This window comes from Gavialis gangeticus, unplaced genomic scaffold (genome assembly GCF_001723915.1).
Source record: "Gavialis gangeticus isolate Ggan-Ray unplaced genomic scaffold, GavGan_comp1, whole genome shotgun sequence".
Taxonomy (NCBI): Eukaryota; Metazoa; Chordata; order Crocodylia; family Gavialidae; genus Gavialis; species Gavialis gangeticus.
In genome coordinates, this window is record NW_017729000.1 from 16,681,689 (window position 1) to 16,706,981 (window position 25,293).

At 46.3% G+C, this 25,293-nt stretch overlaps 1 protein-coding gene and 1 long non-coding RNA gene across 6 annotated transcripts in view; one reads left to right on the forward strand and one right to left on the reverse strand.

The window, feature by feature from the left end:
• Positions 1-25,293, reverse strand: part of FGF1 (fibroblast growth factor 1) — a 117,385-nt gene that overhangs the window by 24,414 nt on the left and 67,678 nt on the right. For 2 of the 5 annotated variants that reach the window (XM_019506358.1, XM_019506357.1), the window contains exons 4-5: positions 19,225-19,397; positions 14,284-14,354 (exon numbers count right to left, since the gene is read on the reverse strand). The exons of 2 other annotated variants lie outside the window; for them this stretch is intronic. The gene's annotated coding sequence lies outside the window, so the exon portion shown is untranslated. Of the gene's footprint in view, positions 1-7,184; positions 7,271-14,283; positions 14,355-19,224; positions 19,398-25,293 lie in introns of those variants that run through there. One more of the 5 variants, XM_019506362.1, reaches the window with a different exon arrangement.
• The window catches only part of LOC109289996, a 71,026-nt gene that overhangs the window by 9,517 nt on the left and 36,216 nt on the right, over positions 1-25,293 (forward strand). The window lies entirely within an intron of this gene.

Below are 25,293 nucleotides of genomic sequence, written 5' to 3' on the forward strand. Positions count from 1 at the left end.
GGGGTGGGGGGCATGTGGGTGTATGTGTGGGGTGTAAGTGGCTATGGGGTTTGTGGGGGACGTGTGTGGGGGTGGGTGGCTGGGGTGTGTGAGGGGGTGTGGGGTGTGCATCGGGGTTGTGGGTGTCTGAGGTGCAGGGCAATTTTGCGGGGTGTAGTGTGGGAGGACTGTGGTTGTAGTGCAGTGCTGAGCATGTTGGTCACCAGGAGCACAGTGTTGGCCTTCTGGAAGACGCCAAACTGCTGCCACTTCTTCCGCCCATCCGCCACTGGTTCTCCAGCCCCCACCACCGCTACTGCATCCCCACCCACTGCTCCAGCACCACACGGTTCCCAGCTGGTTCCTGCTGCACAATGCGGTTCTGGCCATGCAGCCGGGAGCCACATGGTGCTGGAGATGGCTCGGCCTGGCTGGCACCATGCAGAGCCATCCAGGAATCGCGGGGACCAGGACAGCTCCTGCTGCATCAGCAGGGTGACCAGGGGGCAGGGCTTCCCAGGCAGCCTTCGACAGCTTGCCAAAACTCGTTAAGTGGCTCTCCATAGAGCCCCTGCCAGCCCAGGCACCATGGTCCTGCTGCCCCACCCTGGGCCCCCACTGGTGCAGGCCCCATGCTCCTGCCCCATACTCCTGTCCTGCACTCCAGCCCAGCTGTTGCTGCACTCCTGCCCACTCACTTGCTGCTAGTCCTGTTCCCCTCTTGCCTGCTGCTGCCGCCAACCCCATTTCCCCACCGTCCTGTTGCTACCACTACTTCTCCTCTCCTCCCTGCCTGCCTGCTGCTTTGGCAGCGCACGGCTCCTGCCTGCATGGCTGGGACCGCACAATGCAGCAGGAGCCAGCCCAGCCCTCATGGACTGGGGTGATCTCTGGTGGTCCACCCCTCCCCGCCCCCCCCCCATTCTTATATGACTGCACTCTCAGGTGAAGAGAGGTGGAGAACAGCCCCAGGGTCACCAGGCCAGAAGCCTCTGGTAGGCAGAGGCTTCTAGCTGGAGGCTGCGGGAGAGGTGCTGGGGGCAGGGCTGAGGGTGGGGTGGAGCTGGTTGGGCCTTGCTGCTGCTGCCCCTGGGTCCTGCTGCTGGCTTCTCCTGGGTCTTGCTGCTGCTGGCACCTTGTCAACTTAGACAGGCAGTCATGGACAAAGAATAATCAATTTTTAAAAAAATGTAGGGGCCCCGTGGGCCAAATAGAATGACCTGGCAGGCCAGATCTGGCCCCTGAGCTGTATCTTGCCCACCCCGGTCTATCCTATGGTTGGTAAATAGTCTCTCTCAATTATTTTATATTCCCTAATTTTTAAATAGCAAAACTCAGTGGATAAAAATCTATCAATTCAATTTTGTTGTGGGGTCCATATTGACAATTCTGCATTAAAAAGAAGTATTCAATAGCTCCCTATTGGCATAGGCATAGCTATAGCTACTAATATGCATGTGCCTTCCTCAAACCGTCGCTGTCACAGATTTGATGGAGAAATAACAACTTCTTGCTGTGTGAAGGGGGTCCAACTCCAGCTCTGGAGGAGGGGGTGATGCCTGATTTCTTACCTGGCTCAGTTGCAAAGTGCAGTTTATACATACCCACCCGGATGCTGTAATCTTAGTCCAAAGAGCCTCCTTGTTTCTGACCATTCTCTTTATGTACACTTGAAACTCCAATTTAGTCAAACTAGAGTTGTATGCAGAAGGCAAGGAGAATAGCCTCATAAATCTTCTGTTCATAGAAGCAGCCTGTTACTATAAAGCTATTGTCCCAACAAAAAGAGATGCAGGCTTTGTTTGGACACTTTGGACTACTCTGCTGACAGCTAATAATCAAGTCAATGAGCTTTGGTTCTGGCCCCTATGGAAGTAAACAGAGAGAGTCTCACTGATTTCAGCAGACTTTGAAGCAGGACCTGAAAGTATGTTTCAGTCTTTGTTACATCAGATAGGATGTGGAATGCTTACCGCAATACACATACATCTTTTTAGCATTACTTCGTTATCTACTATAGCCAAACCATATTGTCTATCTCTGTACTACTTCCTTGTGTGCCCTTTTTACTCCAGGCATGTGGATTATTCAGAAGGTTCCTAGGATATTTATATAGCACTTACAAGGATGGGAAGCAGTTACAACAGGTAAAATATTTTACAAGTATTTAGGTCCCTGGCTATATAGTCCAGCCATTGTCTGCCCCGACAGATTCCTGATCTGCTGTGTGCATGCACATGTGGAAAGAAACGTCACCTCCGCAGTGGGGAATTGGCCATGGTGAGAAGAAAAACCCAATGATTATTTGAGCATGGTCGAAAAAAACCTCTCTAGGAATTTTGCTTATGAAAATTCTTGGGGTCTGCTTTAGGGTCTGCTTTTCACATAGGAGAAATAAAAGGACTTTGCTACGTACCAGAAGGACTAGATTTTAGAACGAGGTTCTCGAGTTCATTAGTTGCTATATAAATGATTCCAGTGTGATAGGGCAGTCAACATCTGTTAGTGTTATAATCTTCCCGTAAGTGCATCCTGTGTATGGGATTTTCTTTAATCAGTGAATCTAGACTATATCCATCCCTTTGAGGCACTTTTCATCTTACAGCTAACTACAGAAGGCAAAAACCTCTTGAAACATTCTTTTAAAATCAGATCCTCAATCTGGCTGCAAAAGTGGTTCAGACAATCCCCTTTCTCCCATCCCTGCCCAGTTGGTTGTAGTTTCTTTACGTAATAATTGTTTGCTTATAAACCTGAATATGTGATAAACGGGTCCTCTTTCTGCTTCCCCTTTGATGTCAGCTGTAACACACATTGCTGCTAACCAAACTGCTCAGTACTTAATGTACCAGGAGAATGGGGCCTTTCCTGAACTAACTCTGTGTGTATTTTAATTCAGGTTTATTAGATTTGTTGCTTTTATGGGTTTTGGCTTGTCCTTTGAATGCTCTCTACAAAGCTGGCTAAAATGGTGACATCTGGTGGTAATGCTTATTATAATTTTAAAGTATTTCCTTCCTTGTCGGAAGGATTAATTAGGTGCTCCTTGTTCCTGTTACCTCAGGGTGAGTCCCCTTTGCCCTGCTGACAGGAGTTGTGATGCTGACACCAGGCAGTTCCCATAGGATGTAGGGATGTTTCGGGGACATCAGAATGTAAAGCCAAGCAAGCAGGGCTCCAGCCACACTGGCCCAGCTTTAAACAGTCCCTGGGGCTAGTGAAAATTCAAGTCATCTTAACTTGAGCCCATACTGATTCCCTCGCCAGCCCAGCTCAGGCCTAGCGGGGAGGCAGAGAAGTAGCTTTAAACTTCCCCTGCTTCTCTCGGCAGAATTGAGGATGGAGCTCTTTATTATTGCATACTATTTATCTGACATGTGAAGCCGCATCTGAGACTGGGGCCTTATTTTGCTGGGCACTGGGGACGTAAGCAGTACACTGTCCTTGCTATATAAAACTAAAAGTCTAAGAATTTATAGTCATGTTGTATAGTCCATTTGTAATTAATAAATGATTAATAGAGATTATGAATAAGCTATACATGTAAGTCACAGGTATATACCTGGAATGCAACACGTATCAGTCATTAATTAACCCCATAAAAATGGAACCTCAATATCAAATCTGACCAAACTTACATGGATTCGTTCCAATCATGTAAAAGGCTGTCACCACTTTCTATCCAAAATCTGAATTCTTACCTGACACTATCATTCCAGTTGCACCTTTTTAGTTCCTTTATGGGAAACAGGCAGGAGTGTCTTTGTGAAACTCTACTGATGGGCTGATTGGACATAATTAGCAGCAAGACTCATGGAATTAGTTAAAATTTATTGTTATAAAGAGCCCCTAGAGGCAGATGTGCCAATTTAAAGGCAGCTAAATAGAAAATTGTGCACTGTACAGTTGAACCCCTGATGGCCGAATGTTGCAGGAGGTAAACATCTCGGGGCCCATTTCTTTGCAAGGTCATGAAGACAGCGGTTAAAAATGCTTGTAACAACGAAGGCTGATTCCCTCAGTAGAAGGGAAGGTGACATATAGAGGATATAGCCTTTAGATAGGGGATACAGCAGCAGAGCTGGAGACCCAGAGTGTATTCTTGAACAGCTGTGAGTGAAGGCAGCTTTTTCAGCTCGCCTTTGCATTGGTGGAAAAAGATTTCCAGACAGCCAGTGACAATAATTGCTGCCATTAGCTCCTTAACACAGGGCACTATAGTCATAATCCTGAGTTCTACAAGATGCCACCAGTGATCTGTGGAAAGGTAAAGCACTTGTACCAGGCTCCACCCAGCATTACAGGCCTTTTTACAGCACCCCAACATTACTTTTCTCTTGTCCCCTCTTTCCTGCACCCAGCATGGTAAGGAGCTACGATAGAGGCATCACGGTGAAGAAAGCACCTGAGACACAGGCCTTGAGTATGCATTGGGTGCTGGACTGGACAGCTTGATGTCTGGTCAGCAGAGAGGCCTATGTGAGCAATATTGTGGGAAGAGTTCCATTAACTTGGAATCTGTGTCCCAAAGCCACCTGTGCCTCTGGTGCTTTGATTTCCATCTGGCATGTTCAATGGGGCATCATGGCAGATTGACAGCATGCAGCAAGGGATGGGGCTCTGGCAACCAGAAAATTAAAATCTATTTTTCAAAATTATATTTCTCCTCTCTCCAACCCTCCCCCCACCTTCCCAATTTGATTATTAACCTCACTATGGTTCCAGCTCCAGCCCATCACTCCAGTCTGAATGGAGGAGCATTGCCAGGGGCTCTCTTTCCATGTGGCCTGTTTAGGTTCAAACCAGAAAGACATAGACACACACACAAATAACTAGCTGCATAAGCAAATCCCATTGTCTCATGTGAGGGTTTTAATCCCTGACTCCCAATGCAAACCAGATGTCTGGGACCTATTGTATGGAAAGAACACTTTGGACACAATCCTGTATAAGCTCTGTTTTGACAATTAAAAACACAGAAGATATATTGCACCCAAAGTCATAAAGGGAACACCTTTGCACCTTGGCATTAGGGAGAATGAAACTATGCAATTCTTCCAAAGAGCTTGAACGTGGGTGGGGCTTTTGTTTTGTTTTTTTGGTACTGTTCCCAATAAAGCAGAAAAACAGCCTCTTTCTTAAGACAACAGTAGAACAACTGATAGAGTTAATTGAACAAAGGCTACTCTGTTCAATTTGGTATGATGCAAAATGTCCATGAAGTTGTGCTGTGCACCTTCTGGGTTCCAGCTATTTTATAGTAACTAAAAGACAGGCATAAGGAATTAAATATGAATCTCCATCCACATGCTGCCAGGATTCAGCGGGCTGTTGAGATCCAAAGTTCTGTCTTTGGGTCTAATAAATGACTACCACTTGGCTTTCAGAGTGGGTGACGACTACAGGATGCCAGGTTTGAGGGAGAGAAAGGAGCAGGGCAGGCTGTGCCCTTAGTTTCACTTGGGCTAGGGACAGACATTGAAAAAGCCTGAGCCTGAATTGATTCAATCTTTGCAGGTTAGTTTGACTTGCAGAGATTGAACTGATTTGCAAGTGGATAGACATTCACTTTTGAATCAGGAAATGCAGGCACATGCTTGCAGTGGCTCAGGCTAGGCGCCAGGGGGTGCTAGAGTGAGCCCTCCGTTCCCTTCTACTGTGCTGAGCTATGGCCAGGCCCTGGCAGGACACTATGATTAGGGAGGTGTTTAAACCCCGACCCTGGCCTGCACAGCCCCCAGCAGGGGTGTGCCTGGAGGGGGAGGGGGAAGCAGCCCTCGCCAGGCTTTCCCCCACCCTACTCACTGCTCAGCCAGCCCCCAGCCCCCGGCTACCACTCTGAGGCAAAGCAGGGGGAGAGGACTGTTTGTGTGGATTGCACGCATCTCTTGATGATACTGAACTTTTCAATCTCCCTCTCCCTGCTTCTTTATACTGTCTGCAGCAAACTGATGGCACCGACATGTCATATTCATTGCAAACCAGATAATTTCTCACACTTCTCTCTGGTCCCTGTTGAACACTGGCAGATTGCAGGCTTTGAAGCAAGCCAGCAGCCAGCAGGGAGCCTATCAGAACACAAAGCTTATCAGCCTATCAAGTCCTACAAAAGAAAACAAATGCATCTCTCTCAGTTTCAAGCTCTTCTTATCTGCAGGGTGCATTTGCAAGCCACTGGCTTCTAGCCTTGAGCGGACACTGTTCCGTCTGCTGTTGTTTCAGTGAAAATGGAGAAACACACACAGACACCTCTCAGGATTAGCTAGCATGAGCAAAATGCTGGCTGGTGTCCCCGCTTGAGCGGCAAGTGGCCAAGGGGGGAAAGGGGAAGCCTGGCAGATGCTGCAGTCCCCCACCTCCTCCTCAGCCAGCCGCAGCTCCAGCTAGGGAGGAAAGGGGCAGGGCCAGTCCTGCTCTCTGGAGTAGACTGCACAGCCTGGCCCAGGGCTGAAAAGCATGCTGGGATGCTGGGGGACTCTGCATTAACTTAAACCAGGAAGGGGTCTGGGACAGAAATTCCATAAACTGGTTTGACCCAAATCAGTTAAGTCTGATATACTACATTCAACCAGGTTTATCTTACACCAGTTTCAGCCATTTTGAAACTGGTTTATGTTCACTAAACTTATGTTCTGTTACAGGTTTAAACCAGTTTATGTGTAACTTCTGTCCCTAGCCTTGGAGATTAGCTGCTGTAATCCTCGGGAAGTTGTCCTTGGGGTAATGCTCATTCCTGCTGTCATAACAGACAGAATCAAATGCAAGTTGAGAATACGTTCCCTTCGCAGCCCACTATGTGGTTTCCCCCTCTCCATATAAGAAAAGGAAAAGGACTGCTATATCTTTCAGCCACAGACCCATTATCCGTCTCAAACAGCCCACGTACGTCAGGTTCCACACTGAAAGCTACATAAAACTGTAATATCTGCCACTCTCCTTTGGAACAGAGCTACCTGATTCCTCCCAGTGCACCCCACAGGCAGAAGGAGAGATGCTTCTCTGTATGCTGGTAAGTGAGTTGGAGCAAAGCCAGTGGAGGCCCTGACTGAGGAGCAATCGGCTAATAGCTAAAGCATAGTATTTCCTAATGAAGCAAGTACCTTGGTCCTTTCTCTGGCACCAGCTGTCCCCTTGGAACAATCAGAGGACTTTTCTAGACTCTGAGGCTATTAGGGAATCAAGAGGAAAACACATCACATACATACCTTCAGGGCCTTGCCAGCATGTCTGATCAGTTAATACCACACCAAGGCCAGCCAGACTTCTTCATGGGCAATTGTGAAGAACTGTGGCTAAGGCAGTTCAATTGCTCTTTGTAGGCGGTTATGCCTGGAAATTACTAAAGTCTGATATGATAAGTGGGACTGGCCAATCGTTTTGGTACAGGGGACTATACATTATCTTTAGACTCCAGAAGAAAAATAAATTATGGTTTACTGAGCAGGGGGAAAAGAATGTTGGCTTGCTCACCCTGGTTTCTGAGTAATCGCGTGTCCAGCCCTCCGTCTGAAACCCACATCAATTGGCGTTGTCATTGCTCTAGCCTCTTGGTTTAAAATGGAAAGCGCTGTTACTCATTATGGACAGCAGAAGACATCAAACTTTTAGGCAGGGACCTACCACAACAAAATGAGTCTGCCCCTTCTGATACACACCCCTTCCCACAGTGTCTGTGAGCCCACATGGCATAAGAAGACAACTTTCGAGCTACCATCAGTCATGGCTTAAATACATTTTCTTACTCACATGGTTTATTATAAACCCTTGCCAGCTGAGAACTGAATACTGTTTACGCCCTGATCTCCTGCGTTTTGTTATAGTAGGGTTGTACGGTGAATCGTTTGTTTTTGCAGATTTGCTTCTGAGCCCAGCACCACACAGGTAGGTCTGTTGTTACAAAGCAGATAACTGAGCTCTGGAATCCATAGTTGCTTTTTGGTGTAGGATTGTCACACTGTTTGCTGAGTACCTTGGGATCCTGGAAGTAGTGGCTTAGCAGAGGTGCAGAAGGTCCTGCTTCGTGCCTCCCTAGTGCCCGGCAGGTCCTCCAGCAGTGAGGTTAAATGGGGTGAAGCATTCACCATGTTCTGAAAGGTCACTGTTTCCCCCTCCCACCCGCACTCCACTTTCTTTGCACGACATAGAACTAAATGTCAGACCACAAAAACAATCCAGCACAGGTTTGTTTTGCATCTCACTGCAGGTGTGGCTGCTCCGGCAGCAAGATCCATCCCAGCCGCCTCCCACATACGCACTCGCACACCACTTAGCCACTTCCTCCAGTGTTGTATTCCCAGAAACTGGCAAACACAAGCTTACGACTTGTCCCCAGCCAGGAGGAGGCTTTTAAAGTTCTTTATTTTACTGTTCCATATATAGACACCTTTCTCCAAGGAGTTTCTCTCCTTCTTCTGTCTCATCCCCAATATATTTGGGGATGAAGATATACATTCTTGGTTGTTTGCAATTGGGAGCTTGGTCATAAATAGGTTTTGCCCAGTAAAACCAGAGTGTTGAAGCTAAATGACAGCATTTGTCCAAAGGATTTTGTTATCACTTGTAAACAAAGGCCCTGATCTTGAATTCTTTGTGCACCCAAACCTGCAATGAAATCTCCAAATAAAACTCCACGAGCTTCACCTGCTTTCCCCTTCCACACTCCATAAAATCACATGTTCCACTCCTAGCCTCTCTCAGTACATTCCAGAGCCTCCGTGAATGTGTTGGCCGACATTCTTGGTTGCAAGTGGAAATTAAAAATGAAGGATTTTGATGTAGTGTCAGGGGTAAGAGTATTTCCCACAGCAGGGGTTCCAAAGAGTAAGGATGTGCTCAGGCTATAACATCTGCATCAGAATTGGGGCCCAATTTTAAACAATGCCTTTCCCCCAAAGTGTAGACGTGTTGTGACTCAAGGTTTCACCTGTAATCCAAGCTAAACCAAGCACTCTAACCATCACCAGCTACATCATCACTTAAGAATCAAACTTACCCAAGCTTAGTGTCAGACTGAGTCATTCCAGAGAGGATTGCTTGATTTCTTGGTTTGCTATAACCTCAATGTTGATTTACGCCCCTGAAAATGCATGGCTAGCTCTGTAAGGTTCTGTATAATGAACTTGTATGCTTTATCGTATTGAATTCTAGACATTGCTTGCTGGAAGAATTCTGCTGTTGCTTCCTTTGCCCTGTATCTTATTTCTTCATTTAGTATTTACTCTAATAACTATTCATTCAGTTGCCTACAGAATCTATTTGCTGGTTTGTTTTGTAGCTGCATAAGCCAGGCACTCAGCCTCCATTTTTCAACCATGCACAATGAAGGTTATTCATTTTAAATATTAGGCAAGGATGCAAGTTAACAGAATGCTATCACAGGCAGAAAACTACAAATAAACAATAATTTCCTTATCTGCTCTTATATGAAGGTTGGATGAAGTGCTTTAAAGTGAGAAGCTGTAAGGGCCTGTGCTGTTCAACATCTTTATCAGTGACTTGGAGGTGGGCGTGGAAAGCACGCCATTCAAATTCGCTGATGACACAAAGATGTGGGCAGAAGTGGGCACGCTAGAGGGGAGGGACAGAATCCAACTAGATCTAGACAGGTTACAGAGGTGGGCAGATGAGAATAGGATGGGATTCAATACAGACAAGTGCAAGGTGCTGCATCTAGGGAGAAGGAACCTGCAACACACCTATAGGCTGGGGAACACCCTTCTCATCAACACAGTGGCTGAAAGGGATCTTAGAGTCATTGTTGACTCCAGGATGGACATGAGCTACCAATGCGAGGAAGTGGTCAGTAAGGCTAACTGCACCTTGTCGTGCATCTACAGATGCATCTCAGGCAGGTCCAAGGAGGTGATCCTTCCCCTCTATGCAGCATTGGTCAGGCCGCAGTTGGAGTACTGAGTCCAGTTCTGGGCACTGCACTTCAAGAGGGATGTGGCTAACCTTGAGAGGGTCCAGAGGAGGGCCACCTGTATGGTCAGAAGGCAGCAGGCCAGGCCCTACGAAGACAGAATAAAGGGCCTGAATCTATTCAGCCTCCACAAGAGAAGACTGAGAGGGGATCTGGTGGCCATCTATAAACTCACCAGGGGGGACCAGCAGAAAATAGGTGAGGCTCTGTTCCCCTGGGTACCGCTCGGGATAACAAGGAATAACGGCCACAAATTGATTGAGAGTAGGTTCAGGCTTGATATCAGGAGAAAGTTCAGGCTTGATAACTTTACGGTTAGGGCTGCCAGGCTCTGGAATGGGCTCCCAAGGGAGGTGGTACTCTCCCCTACCTTGGGGGTCTTCAAGAGGAGGTTGGATAGATATCTGGATGGGGTATTATGACCAGGGCAGGGGGTCGGACTTGATCTGTTCAGGTCCCTTCTGACCCTAGAAACAATGAAATTATGAAACTAAGGTATAAGAATCTTCATAGGGGAAAACTATATTCCTACAGAAGTACTCAGGAGACCAAGGAAGGTTTGGGGAGCCTGTCCCACCCAAACCAAGTACTTGAGAATAAGATCAAATAAATTTTAGCAGCAGTTTCAATATTGAAATACAAATGGTATATGAATGACAAGACAATACAGATTAGGCTTTTCAAACCAAATATTTAAATGCTCATCAATAATATATTTTTTAATATTTGAATAGAAAGATTAATCCTAAATTTAAAAGCCTCTAATAGGTGGCTCTAATAGGGAAAAGGGCTTGTTACCCAGGCTTAAAAACTAAGGGCCTTCTTAGGGCCTTGTTACACAGCAATTTTGGGAGGCTTCCGGAGCTCTTTATCCCTGAATTGTCCACACATTTTAACACCTTAAAGGGATTTAAAGTGCAGCTCATAGTTACTCCACCCAGAGCAGGATTATCTCTGATCTGCACTGTCCAGCTCTTGTTCCATTAAGGTGTGGCCTGTTGCTGCAGATGTGCTGCCCAGATTGAAGTCCTCTAATATCCCAGGAGCTCTCACACCCCCACCCATCGAGTAGGGATGGAAGCCTGTCCTGGCTCACCAGCCTTGTAGTGGCAACTCATAGCTACAGCTCCTAGTCCTGCCCCTGCTCACCAGGTTTCTAGTGGCAAGTCATAGCTGTGCAAGCAGGGGACAGTCAGAGAAGGTTTCTAGACTAGGAGTGTGACTGCTCCAAACTCCAAGCTAGCATTGATACCAATCAACATTTGTGCGGCTTGCAGAGTGAGGTGTAACAAAGTCCTAAGTTTCAAAGAAGCACTTATGTCGGTTCATCTGCATATGGGCCATTCAGCAGGGACCACAGCTCAAACCTAAAGAGCAAAGATTTTGAAGTATCTGGATTTGTATACCTGATTACCTGGCTCAACTTCAAAAGCTTGCTATTAAGGCTAGATTATATAGAAATGTACCAAATATTTTATTTCGTTATTAATACCAATATGAAATCTGTCTAATATGGTTATTAAGTGTATCTGGCTGCTTGTCAAGCAGACATACCTATTTTTAACTCCGTGTATAAATGGTGTCTGCCTTAAACCAGAGTGAGCTGGTGTATACCTACTAAATGATTTTAAGTGACCCTGAACTGACACCTCTTAACCTGTCTTTCTTTTGCCTTCTGAACTCTTCTTGCCAATAACATTTTCTCATCTGCTCATTTCCTTTGCCTCTTTGTATCCTACCCAAATTCTAGTCAAGCAGATATAAGCAGTTGCTATAAGATATCACTATTAAACAGCTCAGGGCCTACTGCAGTCTACAAAATACAAGTCCTACATGGTTCTTTCATCTACCGGAGAAAGGCACAGCAAGAACCAGTGACTGGAAACTGAAGCCAAGACTACTTCAAGGAAAAAAATAAGGCAACATTTTTTCACTGCGAGGATGATAACAACTAGAATAGGGGCCAGGGCCGTTGTGGATCATCTGTCTCTGGTGGCTGTAGATGAAGACAAGTTGCCCTTCTGGAAGAGGCACTTGGATCAAAAGCATCTTATTGGTTTTGTACAAGTGTCACTGGGTGAAACATCATGGCCTGTGTTGCCCAGGTGTCTAATGGTCTGTTCTCATTCAACATTTTCCATTATATAAACATTTTAAGATTTTTTTTAAAATCAAAAGCCCCTGTCATGGCAAATGCTGAATGATTTTTGCATTTCATTCACTTTTGAGTTTCAGGCTCAGATTCACAAGTCAGTGGTGAAACAGATTTTTAAAGTCTGGGTTGTAGAAACCAAACAAGCAGTGTTTGCATTGGATCGCATTGGACTTTCACTAGTCATGGAGACAGTCCATCAGTCTTAGGGGTCAGAGAACCTGAAGATGAGGTCTGACCTTCTCGGTGCAATGTGTTCATTTGCAGAGGACTCTGTGATACTCAGACAGCTGAAGTTGTCAGGTTTGTCCAAATACTACATGCAAGTCTTTTGTGTGGAGGTGAATGTGGCCCAGTGTCTCTAGCTACAAACTGATGATTGAAATGCAGATATTTTCTGCTGTGCTGACAAAATGAAGTCTGGTTTGCATTTCTTTGAGTTGCAGCTAGCTGAATTCTGATCTGTAATCCAGCTCTGCTATATACACACACTCAACTGTTGCTTTACTTTCCTCATTCTCAGTTTAGACCAAACATCAGACACCTGGTGACACCTCAAACTGTGGTAAAAAGATCTGCCTCTGCTCTAGTCCTTTTCTGTCCCGGTCATGAAGTTGCCAAGATGACCAGCATCTCTGAAGAGATGGTCCACTGAAGCTGTCCTTCATATGACAGCATTGAAGAAAAAGGTAACATAACCACAGGCTGCTCGCAAACAAACAAACAGGATCATGCAGCTGCTCTCGCATGGACTCCAAGGAAAACAGTGCTCCGCTTGAAACACTGTCGCTATTTTCATTTGTGCCGTAGCAGATGCGAATGCTATTTTGCAGAACACAGCATGACCTATTCTTACGCCTGAAAACAGAATAAAACAACCGCTGCCACAAAAAGCCAGTAGTAAATGTGAAGTATCTCATTTAAATGCTTAATTAAGTTAGAGCCCTAATACTGAAATTCTTCTATACAGAGTCTGGTCCAAAAACTGCCTGACACTTTGTAGTTCAAACTCACAAGTATACACTCCTCTTCCATGTTGATTTAAAGATTGAGAAGGATTAGGCTTTCCTAACATGAAGCAAAGATAAGTTCCACAACTAGAAGCACTTAAAACTCGAGTCCCACAACCCCCAGCCTGCTCTGCCCCCAGGTTATATTTAGGAGAAGTCAATGTAGAGGCCAAACCTGACTGCACAAAACCATTGTGGTCATAAAAGAAAAAGCAAGTCGGAACCATGCTGTAGTTAGATAGTATTATTGCTTATGATCCTACAATTGAGGAAAACAACAAGCAGCTCGAGCAAAGGGCTTGTGCCAGAATTTGAAATCTTTCTTCATCACCATGTGACAGCAGGCATGCAATGTGATGCCTTAGGATATACGCTATGGCTAACAGAGACAAAGATGCCTGTCTCTCAGGGTCTTGGGAGACTTAAATTCAAAGTTTATAGAGCACCTTGACACCTGCAGGAAAAAGAACCTTATATAAATTCCAGTTTGTCTCCAGTTAGAAACACACCTGTCTGTCTAGTCATCATATTAAAACCACACATTCACACACAAATACTGACAGCAAACTACATCACTAATCTAAATCCATTGGCCTCAGCCAACAAGGAGGCTGTGATGAAAATAGCTAGGATAAACCAGAGCCGGTCCCTACAATCCCACTCTTAAAGATCCCAACCAAGTAGACTGGTTTTGTAACATAGGTTTGAGGGCAAGCTGGTCAGGTCATTTCAAACCCACCAAGCTTAGCACTCAAGAAGGACCATTGCCCATAGCTACCCATGAAAATGAAATGGCTCCTGCATTTCTGTCTTTCCCTGTCTCATTCCCTGGTATGATAGCCCAGGGAAAGAGGGGGTCTCGTAAGCAAGCTCTTCCCAAGTCTTATAGAACGTTATATAAATGCAAAGTATTATTATTACCTGCGCTTCTGGTGTGGAGCTAAATTAGCGTTTGCAAGGAGCACAGCTCTTCCTCTGAATGAGCTCAAAGTATTAGTAATGGTGTTAGCAATGTTGTTGAGATTTTGCTGGCAATCAGGTGAGAGATTTCAGAACTGGAGGAATGAGATCAAATAATTAGACCTTTGTCAGCAGCCTTCGCATCCTAGTAAATATATCTTTAACCTCTTAAATGCTGGCAACTTTTAGAGAATAAACGTCATCTATTTACAGAGCTGTGTGGGCAGAGAAAGGCTTATCCAAACCGCATTCATACCTACCTAATATTTTTCTGACACTGCTTTGACTGCAGCTGGTAATTTATGGTTGCTCCTGCTGGTCAGAGGTAAAGCTGGAAGCAGAAAGGGGCCAATATCAGAACATGCACATTAGAGCAGTTGGTGGAGGGAAAAGGGAGAGAAACCTAGTATTTTAAAAACTAATATTTCCTTCCTGATATTTAGTTGACTAAAAATCTTTTTCTCTCCTCCCCCCAAATTAAATGTTCCAAACTATTATAGTCAGTCTTGGAGAAAGATTGTTAAATTCAATACGCCACTGGAGAAAGTAAAAAGCTACCACAGGATTTAAAATGCACCAGGAGAGCAGGTTAGCTGACAGAATAAAGTGTGTCTGAAGCAAGAACAAATTAAGTTAGGAGTGATTTCTTATCTTTCCTGCATTTAGGCATTATATATATGTGTATATAGTCACTGTGACTGTAGCAGATCAGTGAAACTCCAGCAGAGGGCACTCCTAGCTAAATTTGGGAGTAGCTGTATGTGAGGAGTAAGACACTAATGGAATGACAATGTTGACCCAGCTCACCAAGTCTCAGCTCCATGGGAAGGATGGGAGGAAAAGGCACTACATTGCTGGAGGACATTTTTGTACTTGGATACAGTAACATGATATAAGAAGGAAGAACAATAAACGCCCACGCTCAGTGTCAAGAGTTTGTGAAGCTGATTGCAAGGTGTTGCCAAGTAAAGCCTTAGGTACTAAACAAATGTTTCTTGATTGTCTGCATCCTTGCAAGGGATCACATCTCTGTTGTCTGTGAATTTGTGTATACTATGTCTGTATAAATGAATTTTCATTTCCACATAGGAGAAATGTGACAATCTTTGCATTTTTCCTGTGCCTGAGGAAGGGTGTGTGCGCCTGAAAGCTTGCAACTAAATAACTTTTTTTTTTTTACAAATACCTAGTTGGTCTAATAAAAGATATCATGTCTGCCATGAGTTCTGTTTCCTTTTGTGCAAGCACACACACATATAATGCACAGACACCCATAGGCCTATTATTGTAGCTACCCATCTGAGGGATGGGCAGACTGGGAATTAAAGAATTATGCAGCTCAGGTATATCACTGAATTTACAGAAATTTTCAAAAGCAACAGAATTGGGTTGTTATATTTGGGCTAGGTGGCTTATGCTCAATGTTGACTTGTGCTTGTGAGTCTGAAAGTGGGCACAAGCCCTAACTTTATTATGGAAAAAGAGCAAATAAAGGAAATCCCCATTGTCAAAATTATATAAGTTAGAGTATAATAAATATACATGGCTATTATTGGCCAGATGGATTGCTTGCCCCAAGTTGCTTACAATCTAAGGAAGGCAAGGCTATAGTTTAGGAGAGGGAACTGGTGATGTGGAGAAGGAGGGGCTTTACCTCCTTTTTAAAAAAAACAACAGTTCTGGTTTAAATAACAAGGAAAAGATATCACAAACTCAGTGAGATCCTTGGGCTCAAGAGCTTCATGAAAGTTCGTGCTGTATAAGTCTTAGAATCATGGGTTGTTAACCAGGGCTGTGCGTACCTCCAGGGGGACTTGGAAAGGTCATAGGGAGTACACGCGGGTGGGTGGGGATGGAGGGAACCCTGGGGGGTGGCAGTGTCTCCCCTGGTATGTTCCCATACATCCCCTCTTACCCTGGGGGAAGGCAGGGGTGCACTGAGCACTGCTGGCCCCGTGCGGCATACCGCGGTGCTTTTCCCACCCCAGCTCACTCATCTGATGGCCGCCAAGAGGCAGCGAGGTGCAACGGGTCTGAATGGCAGGGGGAGTATGTTTCTGTGCCCGCTCCCAGGAGCTGGGTAGAGGGGTGAGGGCAGTGGTGCCTCTCTGCAGACGTATGTGGGGCGGGGGGGGCTTGCATACGGCGGCCAATGCCACCACCCACCACCTTGTGCTGCTCCCTCCAGGAACGGCTGAGGGGGCATGAGGGCAGTGGCACACCTCTGCGGGCCACACAGGCACTGCCCAGCCAGCCGGACGTGGGAGGGGGCTTGCACATGGTGGCTGCTGCTGCCGCCCACTACCCCACACCACCACCCACCACCCCTTGCCACTGCAGGAGCCTGCTTTCCCACGGCTGGTCACACATGAGGCTCTGTGGGCTGCTGGTGGGTGGCATGTGATTGGCCAAGCATGAGGTCGTCAGCAGCCCCCAGAGCCGCATGTGTGAGCGGCCGTGGGTAAGCGGGGTGTGGCAGTGGCGGCAATGGCTGCGTGCGAGCACCCCCACTTCCCCCCAATCTGGCTGCCACCACTAGAAGAGGTAGCTGAAAACCCCTGCCCTATGCGGTAGGACTTTCCCAACAGCAAGTGTTGTCTTTCTGCCTGGTGCAGGGGGCTGGACCCGATGATCTTCCGAGATCCCTTCCAGCCCTAATGTCTATGAATCTATGAACAGCATGTTGGCATGCTCTGCCTGTCTGATTGAGCTGGGTAGGGAACAATGGTCCATGGGGATGCAACAAAGCCCATTTGCTGAGATAGCAGTGGGAACCACCGTCTGCTTCATGCTAGCTGCCTGGGTCCAGGGATGTATGCATGGAATAAAGATGGCAGGAGGGATGATGCCCTTCGCCCTCAGGCATGTGAAGCCGTGTGGGGTCAGACCAAATTCTGTCTGAGATGCTAACAAGTGTAGCATGAATCATCTAATACAGCTGGCCAGATGTAAGCTTGGGTCCAACCCTTGTAGTTTTAGTTAGCATCTTTCCTGCGCAAAATGCTAGTGAGGTGGCCAGTGGTGTGTTAAAGAGGGAAGGACTTAAGGCAAGATGTTAAGAGGTGAAATGAGTCAGAGAGAGAGAGACTTCTCCAGAGACAGATCAGTGCAAATGGATGAGTGACTCTCTCAACCAGCAAGTCTTCAAGGGGGAAGGCCAGGGAAGACAAATGCTGGAAGAGACAAATAAGTGCACCAAAGAGTAGGTGGAGGGATGAGGTCAGGGAGGAAGGATGTGGGGAGCTCTTGGAGAATTTTGCATCAGGAGGCTGGTTTTGAATTGAGCCAGAGATGGCTAGAAAGCCAGCAGCAGTTTCTAGCAGAGGAGAGGGGCGTTGTGGTCTCACTTCCCTGGCAAGGAAGCAGTCTGGCCACAGTCTCCAGGAGCACCTGCAATTTAGAGTAGCAACATAGAAGAGGGAATCGTAATAGTCAAGTTATGAAGTGTTGAAGGCGTGAATGAAGATTTCAGCAAAAATAAAGTTGCTACATGAGCGAATGTTGGCAACGGCAATCTGGAGGTGGGACAGTCAGATTTACTGAGCCAGGCACTGTGGGAAGGAAAGAATCCAAGGCCAAGGATGACTCCCAGATTTCTAGACTTAGCAACAAAGTGTAAGTCTAAAATAGGAGTCAGAGGCAAAGCACAAACTAGACCTTTAAGCAGAAGAACATCATGAGTCATTCAGGAACTGGACTTCTGGGTTGTCACAGGCAAACTGCAAATCTTATGATGGAAGGGGAAAAGAGCTTTCATGAGGGGCCAGATGCGTCTTATATCTCACTTGACACCAGAGCTGACAAAGACTGGCTCATGGCTTGAATATGAGACTGTTCAGTTAGTACCGTGATGCATACCAGTGATATTAGACCCTTTGTTACGAGGACAGACTTGGTGCTAATCATTCTTTTCTGCTTCTATTTTAATCTTTGTTGTGGGATTTAGGCATTAAACTTGAATGCCTTGTGTTTAGAGTAATGGTTTATGACACGTCCACCCTGCCTCTCTTTGTCAGCCATTCCACTGAGTTTACCTTGTTGGAAACAGTAGATATGAGAAGCTAAACAACGTATCCCGGCCTGAATGAGTTCCAGGACACGCAGGCAGTGCTGAGTCCTATCATTTAATAGCTTGGGGTTGCACACTGCTTCGATGAAGCGCAGAAGTGGAACGGTGGTTTTGGTTCTACATCCTACACCCTGTGCCTTGAGGCTGGCTGTACTCGGTAGTGCATAAGCCATGGACTTCAATCTTAAGGTGGGACTAAAGGAACCTAATGTTCCCAGTCCTTGGGGGAGCTCAGAGACCAGTTTCTTCAGCCCAGATCGGTCCCTGCTACAACCAACTTCCTCCTCTTTCTGGTCATTTCTGTTTTTGTGTGACATTTTAAAGGTGCGTCTCTCTTAGGGAAAGCTGTTCATGGCCTTCTGGTGAGAAAACCTAGCCTTTATAATTGGTCAAGGGCATGTTGTATGTTCCTCTATACCCAATCCACTGAGGATGACAGTTCATTATTATCCCCATCTACAGAGCCTAACTCTTAGCTCAAGCTGTAGCAACTCAAGCTGCCCAAGATGCCAGCAGTCACTCTTCTAGCAATTTATTTCCTCTTCAGTCCACAGCTTCCTTCTTGACTCCTTTATGCCCTGAATGATAAGGTTAGATTACGCTGATCTTTGTTCAACTTTGGAATTTCCTTGGTCTGAAATTACACCAATGTGGGCATACGGCAAAATGAGCTTTTTGTGGGGACTTGAGGTAAATGGTTTTAGTGGGGCATCTGGATGGTAGGGGGATTTTATTTGCAATGTTTCTTGCTGACTGACTGCTTTGTGTTGTGGTATAGGAAGAGTAAATTTGCTTCCAGTTTTTGGCATTAATTCTCTGGCTTGCAGTTAGAATGGATGAGAAGGTACCTGGGGCGGGGGACGCATCTCATCTGATAGTTGCAATAAAATCAGCTTTGGTTAAATTGCTTGGAAAGTATTTAATTGTTTATGTTCTTTAAATTGAAAGAAACAAATGTGAGCAGTTACTAGTGGCCTGAAATTATTCGCCCACATTTTAAACTCAGACACAGTAGCTGATTGGAGCACACCCCAGGATTCTCCTGGAGCCATATAAAGAAGGATTTCCTCTTATTTGTTCTAACTTTACCAGCTGTTGCTCTAAAGTGATCTCCTCCCCCATTTTTTCTCACCTGCAGTGAGTGGTCCAAACTGCTGTGTTACTTTGGCCACCCAATGTTTGCATTTCTCTTCTCCAGCCTTCCTGCTTTTCTCTTGGCTCTCTTCTTACATGGGGTTTCCAGAAAGTGCAGGGCAGACATAGAAAGATCCCAGCTACTTCTTACAAGGACACTTCTGTCTGGAGCTGAAAAAGGCAGGGCTCAAACTGAAGAGGAAGTTGGGTTTAGCACCACTATATTTACAAGAGAGTAGGGTTGCATTTAATCTGTATGGAAAGAGCCAACAGAATGGAAGAAAGAGTTTTCCATGTTCATCTTTTTTTATTTATTAGAAGCCAGAAGATTGGATTTTACAGCCATATTAAAACAAAGGTACACACACCGGACTCCTCACGTGTTAAAATGGTGATAAAATAATACTTAGCGCTGACTGTATGTAGCTATTTGCATTTTCAGAGGACTTTACTGCATTAGCTATGCCTCACAACAGTACTGGGAGGCACTCAGTTACACACACTTTCAAAAACTGACTTCAAGATTTATAACCTACCCTGCGATAAGGCACTGGGGATGTGTGCAGCGTGTAATAATACACGGTGACCCCAGAATCATCTCTCTCTACAACAGCTTGCAAGGTCTGCAAAACTGGCCTAATGTGTCTGTTCTCTAGAAAATATTCTCATTTAGGGGAGGGCTGATGTGCGTGTTTTTGTGGCAAAAGTCCAGAGAACACAGCAGCTGTGCTGAGGTCAAACTTGCAGCCAGCAAGTACTTTTGCCATTAGCCTTGCAACCTGACTGGATGGTGCCAAACTTCTCCGGGCTCCACACAATCAGCTAGTCCCAATCTCTCATTTTATTCTGTTCTGAAGATGGATATGTGGCATGGAGATCCCAGAGATGGCTTTAGCCTGGGCATATGCGACTCATGCCTCCAGAAGCTGGGAGGCATGGTGACCGCCCACAGGTGGCGATGCAGGCAGAGATGCAGGCATTGGTGGTGAGGCTGGGCCGAGTGAGGACCGTCCACAGGCAGCCGCGGTGGTGTTGGGGTGGGTGGGGGGTTCCCTCTGCGGCCGGACGCTGAGCCTGGAAATGCCAGCGGCACTTCTCGGGGAGGGGGCACAGCGCTCCGCCTGTTCCTGCTGCCCGTCACCTAAGCTGAGAGCACTCGCTCTCAGGGGGGGCATCAGTGCTCTCAGGGGGTGCACATGCACCCTCTACGTGTCGCCTATGAGCCTGGTAACCAATCTTCGTCCTCTGGGAAAAGAAAAAACTTTTGGTTCATGCCAACTAAATATGTTTTTGCATGTGTAACAAACTCTCCTGGCTTTCAAATTTCAAGCCAGCTCACACCTAGTCAAGGTTACGGTATGACTTGCACTGCATTAAGAAGACTTAATTATCATGTAAGTGTGCTACTTTGGTCTCTGACAGCTCTGAGTCTCTCTGGGTGCATCTACATGTGAAATTAGCACAGCTGAATAAACTCCAGTGCAGGTCATGCCCGAGTTTATTGCTCCTGAGTGAAGCACTTAGACATGCACCTGGGACTGCTTCACATTGAGCCGAGGTGCTACAGCCCCAGCTGGCTGGGGACCCCGGGGGTCAGCCTGCCAGCCGGCAGCTGTTCTGCCCCAGCTCAACATGCTATGGAGGGGATGACTGGGGCATAAGGTAGGGCTAGCTGGCAGGCAGCCCCTGCACTGTAGCACCCTTGTGCCCCAGCCAGCCCCAGTCACCACTTACATGTGTGCTGTGGCGCACTAAATAACTCCATCGTAGGATAGTATTCGTTTCTGGCAGTACTGTCCTATGGCACAGTTGATTAATTTACTCCGGCCTAATATTGCCACATGTGTAGACAGCGATGCTTTACTGTGGAGCTAATTAGTCAACTGCAGTAAAGCACACATGTAGATGCCCCTCTTTGACTTCCAAACATAGGTTGGTGCACATATACTGACATTCAGCCAGTCTTTGGCTTACATCTGGTGGGTCCACACTGTCAAAGCTCTGACCCAGGTCTGAACTTGAACAAATAGTCATGTAGTCAAGGGGCTGGCTTTAATATAGGAACTTTGGTTTAATTCTCAGTTCTTCTGCCAGACTTTTCTGTTCCATTTAAATGCTATGTGTTAGCTCCTCTTTTGTGAAAGGTGCATCCGGCTTCTTCCTTTCTCCCACTTGTCTGTTTTGATTGTATATTTTTTGTGGCCAGGATTGTCTTTTACTATGTGCCCGTATAGTGCCTACCAACTGTAGCCCCAGTTGTGCTTGGCACTTCAAGGTGATATTGTAATACAAATAAGAAATAACTTGGGAGTGTTTTTGGTTTACATCCATCTCTAGACCCCACCTTTCTCCATCCTTCCTCACTACCTCTTTGATTTCTAGTCCCCACCTTAGAAAAAGATACAAGTTTTTTATATTAGCTCCTATAATTCCTTCTGCTGTGGAATTCTGTAGTGAGTGATGACTCAAAGATGACTATGATGCAACCATCAAAACCACTGGTATCCCTGAAATGCAGCCATTGCTGGGGTGGAACGATACAGCTGTTGAAACAGCATGTAGCTGTTGAGAAGACAAGATGAAGGCTGTGCTAGCCAGCTGGATCTGCAGGAGTTGGAGTAATTATCCATATTTGGACTTTAACCAAGATACAGCTTCAGCTAACACCCCCACTTTTATTAAAAGTGCCTTGGGATCTTTAATAACCATCCATGGTCAGGACCTCAGGGTTGTGTCTCATAAGCATCGCTGCGAGGTTACTGTGAGGCTATTGTATGTAATATGAAGGCTGGCCTACAACTCTTTCCAACACCCACACTCTCATGATGGATAACATGCCATATACTGTGAACAGAGTTGGAAGAAAACAACTCTCTTGTGATAGTCTTGATTCCTGCTCAATAGAAATAATACTGCAGTATCAGTTTCTGTGATATGCATGAGTTCCCATCATTTTGTCCACATAAATGACTTCCTCCTCTTGATTCATTCATGCTTCATAGAGTAACCATATTGAAATTCAGGGACAGTGCTGCAACTGGATCCCCTGCTGCGTGCAGCTCTTCCATGGGGTGGAGAGCTACACTTAAGCCGCTTCTTGTGGGTAGACACTGAGGCTTTCACCTCCCAGCGCCAGAGTTCAGAGTTCTGTGTTTCTTTTGCAACAGCTGATGTCATTGCTGACACCTAAACCTGAGTGGGAAGCTGGACGAGGTGTTAGTGACCTCAGCTGCTGTTATAGCAAAACGTGACCCTCTGAACTCAAGGCTTGGCAGGCCTGGTGTGCATGGGAGGATCTCAGCAGTTCTGCTTTAAAGGGACTGTATCTGAGTCACAGCTGACCACGTCTATTCTGTTCATCAAAAGGAAACGTAAATCCCTTTGTCTTTAAAGAGATACCTACACTTCACCTTTGGATGTGGGGTTGTTAAAATGTTACCAAAGATTCCCCTTCCACTCCTGTCCAGTCCAGCTGGATCAAAACCATGTGTTTGTTTAGAAGGCCTGTCACCCAAGGACACTGGGGTAATGTGACTTCTCACAAGGCCCCACGCTCTGCCCTCAGGAGGGGTGATTTATTTTAGCCCAGAAGGGACTCCTAACATGATTTAACAGTCTGCCAATTTGTAACCAAAGCCAGTCTTATAGGAGGAGTATGCAGAGCACAGGAAATAAAGCATCATGGTGGCTTCTCCTCATGTCTTTCCAGTATTTCACGGGATGTGATACATGTGGCCAAGATGCTGGTGCAGAGTAAAATTTGTCCCGGTGAAACTTGTCACATCTATACCCCTACAAGAAAGCAACTGGCACAAAATTTCACTGACTCCTTTCTTCAGCAGAGTTATCCAGCCTAACCTGTGCATGGATCTAAACCAGGGAGCTGCATAGCTCAAATCTAGCATGGGCTAGATAAGAGACTAAAATGTACGTCCAAATCATCTAAATGCCTGGAGGGTCAGATCCATAAAGTGGTAAGTTGATGAAGCTCCAATCAGCAGCTGAGTGGGGAATGTCAGTGCAAGCAGGACAGGCAGGGACTCCAACACTTCCAGTCAGACTGGAAATGCCAACAAAGAAGCACGCTCTTGGCCTTTCTGTTCCAGACCTGTACGATACCCACTGCTGCAGAAGCACCAAGCACATGAAAAATAACTTTTAATAAATGTCACTGAAACTATTTCAAACCTCCAAAAATCTTCAATTGGAAGATTTTGTGAAAGTTTCCCGTTGATTCACATAAAGTATGAATATTATTAAGCAGCTAAAATCCTGTCCTCGGTTAAATGCTTTGTAACTGGCATCCTGCAATACAAGCAGCCCAAACAAGCAGTAGTGTCCCGCTGCACATAGGGATTCACAAGTTTGGCCAAACTCAGGCACATATGTGCTTGCAGATAAAAACTGACTTAGAAGTAGCATTAAGAAGTCATACAGCACACACAAATTAATAATGGCTACACTTTCAGCACCCCTACCAGCCTGGCTGCAGACATCATGGGATAGGATGGTTACAGCTTGTGTTACTATATCAGTTAAAACTAACAGTCTCTTGGAAAGACGGAAGTGTGAGCAGTTCATTTGCACCAGATTCCATATGGTTGCAAATGGCATGAACTGAAACCAGTCCATCAGACAGCCAGCCCTGATCCCCAGCCAAGAGAGGAATTAGACTGGACTTGTGTCAACCTACAGCTGACAATTATTACTACTTATTGCTTCCTAACTGAAGTTATAACTTGGAGCTTAATCTAGACGGTAAACTCTTCTGCTCAGGGAAGAGTCTGTAGAACAGCAAATTTTAACACTTTAGGGTATGTACAGAAGTGCTCTGTGTACATTTTACAGTGCTATAATTTAGAGCACTTTTTATGGCACTATAAAGTTATAGCACTCTTAAACATGACAGAAGTGCAGTGTTTGGGGGGGAGGGGGACACTGAGCCTCCCTACACTTTCCAGGCTAGGAGACAGGGGGTGCTTTGTAGTCTCCTGGGGCCGCAGGAGACTGCGGACAGCAGCAGACGGGTGGAGAAGGTGGAGCTGGACACAGAGCTGGGGCACAGAGAGGGAAAGGGGGGTCAGTAGTGGGGAAGAGGTGCCATTCCAGCCCCAGATCCCCCAGGTAGTGCTCAGGTGCCGGACGCTGTGCAAGGCTCCCAGCCGTGGCTGCTTTGGGGCTACGTGGTCTGTGGGGTTTGATGAATTTTCCTCCCACATACTAGCTGAGCCCCTACACTTCTCTGACTCATCCAGGACTGCAGAGACCCTTCCCAACTGTGTCATACCAAGAGGGAGCAGGTCCCCAGCCAGGCAGGATGGCATGGAGCCTGTGCCAATGCTCCCCTCCCATCTGGCCTGCACAGAGCTGAACCAACCTCTTTTCCCCCTTGCTGCCCAGCTCAGAGCCTGCCCTGGCTGCAAGCCCCGCTGGTCACCCACGTGGCTTCTGGGGTGACAGAGCTCCACAAGGCCTGGGGGCCCCCAGCACAGAGCCAGCCCCTCTGGCTGCAGAGCAAGCCATGCTTCTGGGAGCTGGGATACAACTTTCCCCTCACCCCCAATCCTGTCTGGCCCAGTCGCTGCCATCTGAGTCAGCTGGCAGGAGCAGGGTGGGTTGCTGGCTTTTGCAGGCTTGGCTAGTGCTCCCAGATACCCCTGGTGGTGTCAGGGACCACTAACCAAGCTTGCAAAGCCCATGGGATACTGGTGGAATTGCCAGAAATTTGACCAGCATACAGAAGTTATTTAAAGTGCTGTAGCTTGCTAAGGCGCTGTAAAATACAGTGCTTCAAAATACCTCACATGTAACAAGGGTTAATTTAAAGTGCTGTACCCATTTTTAAAGTGCTGTAAAGCCATGCACTACTGTTAAGTCACACCAATAAAGCACTTTAAATGGCAAAAAAGCTGCTTCTTAGTCGTAGCTCCTGTTGCATCACTGATAACCAACAAGCAAGTTTGGAGCAAGGGGGCATCAGCCAGGCAAACTTGACTCTCTGATTTCAGCACAAAGCTGGATGCTGTGTTTTGTTTGAGAGAACAGCACAGCCCATGCATGCATTACT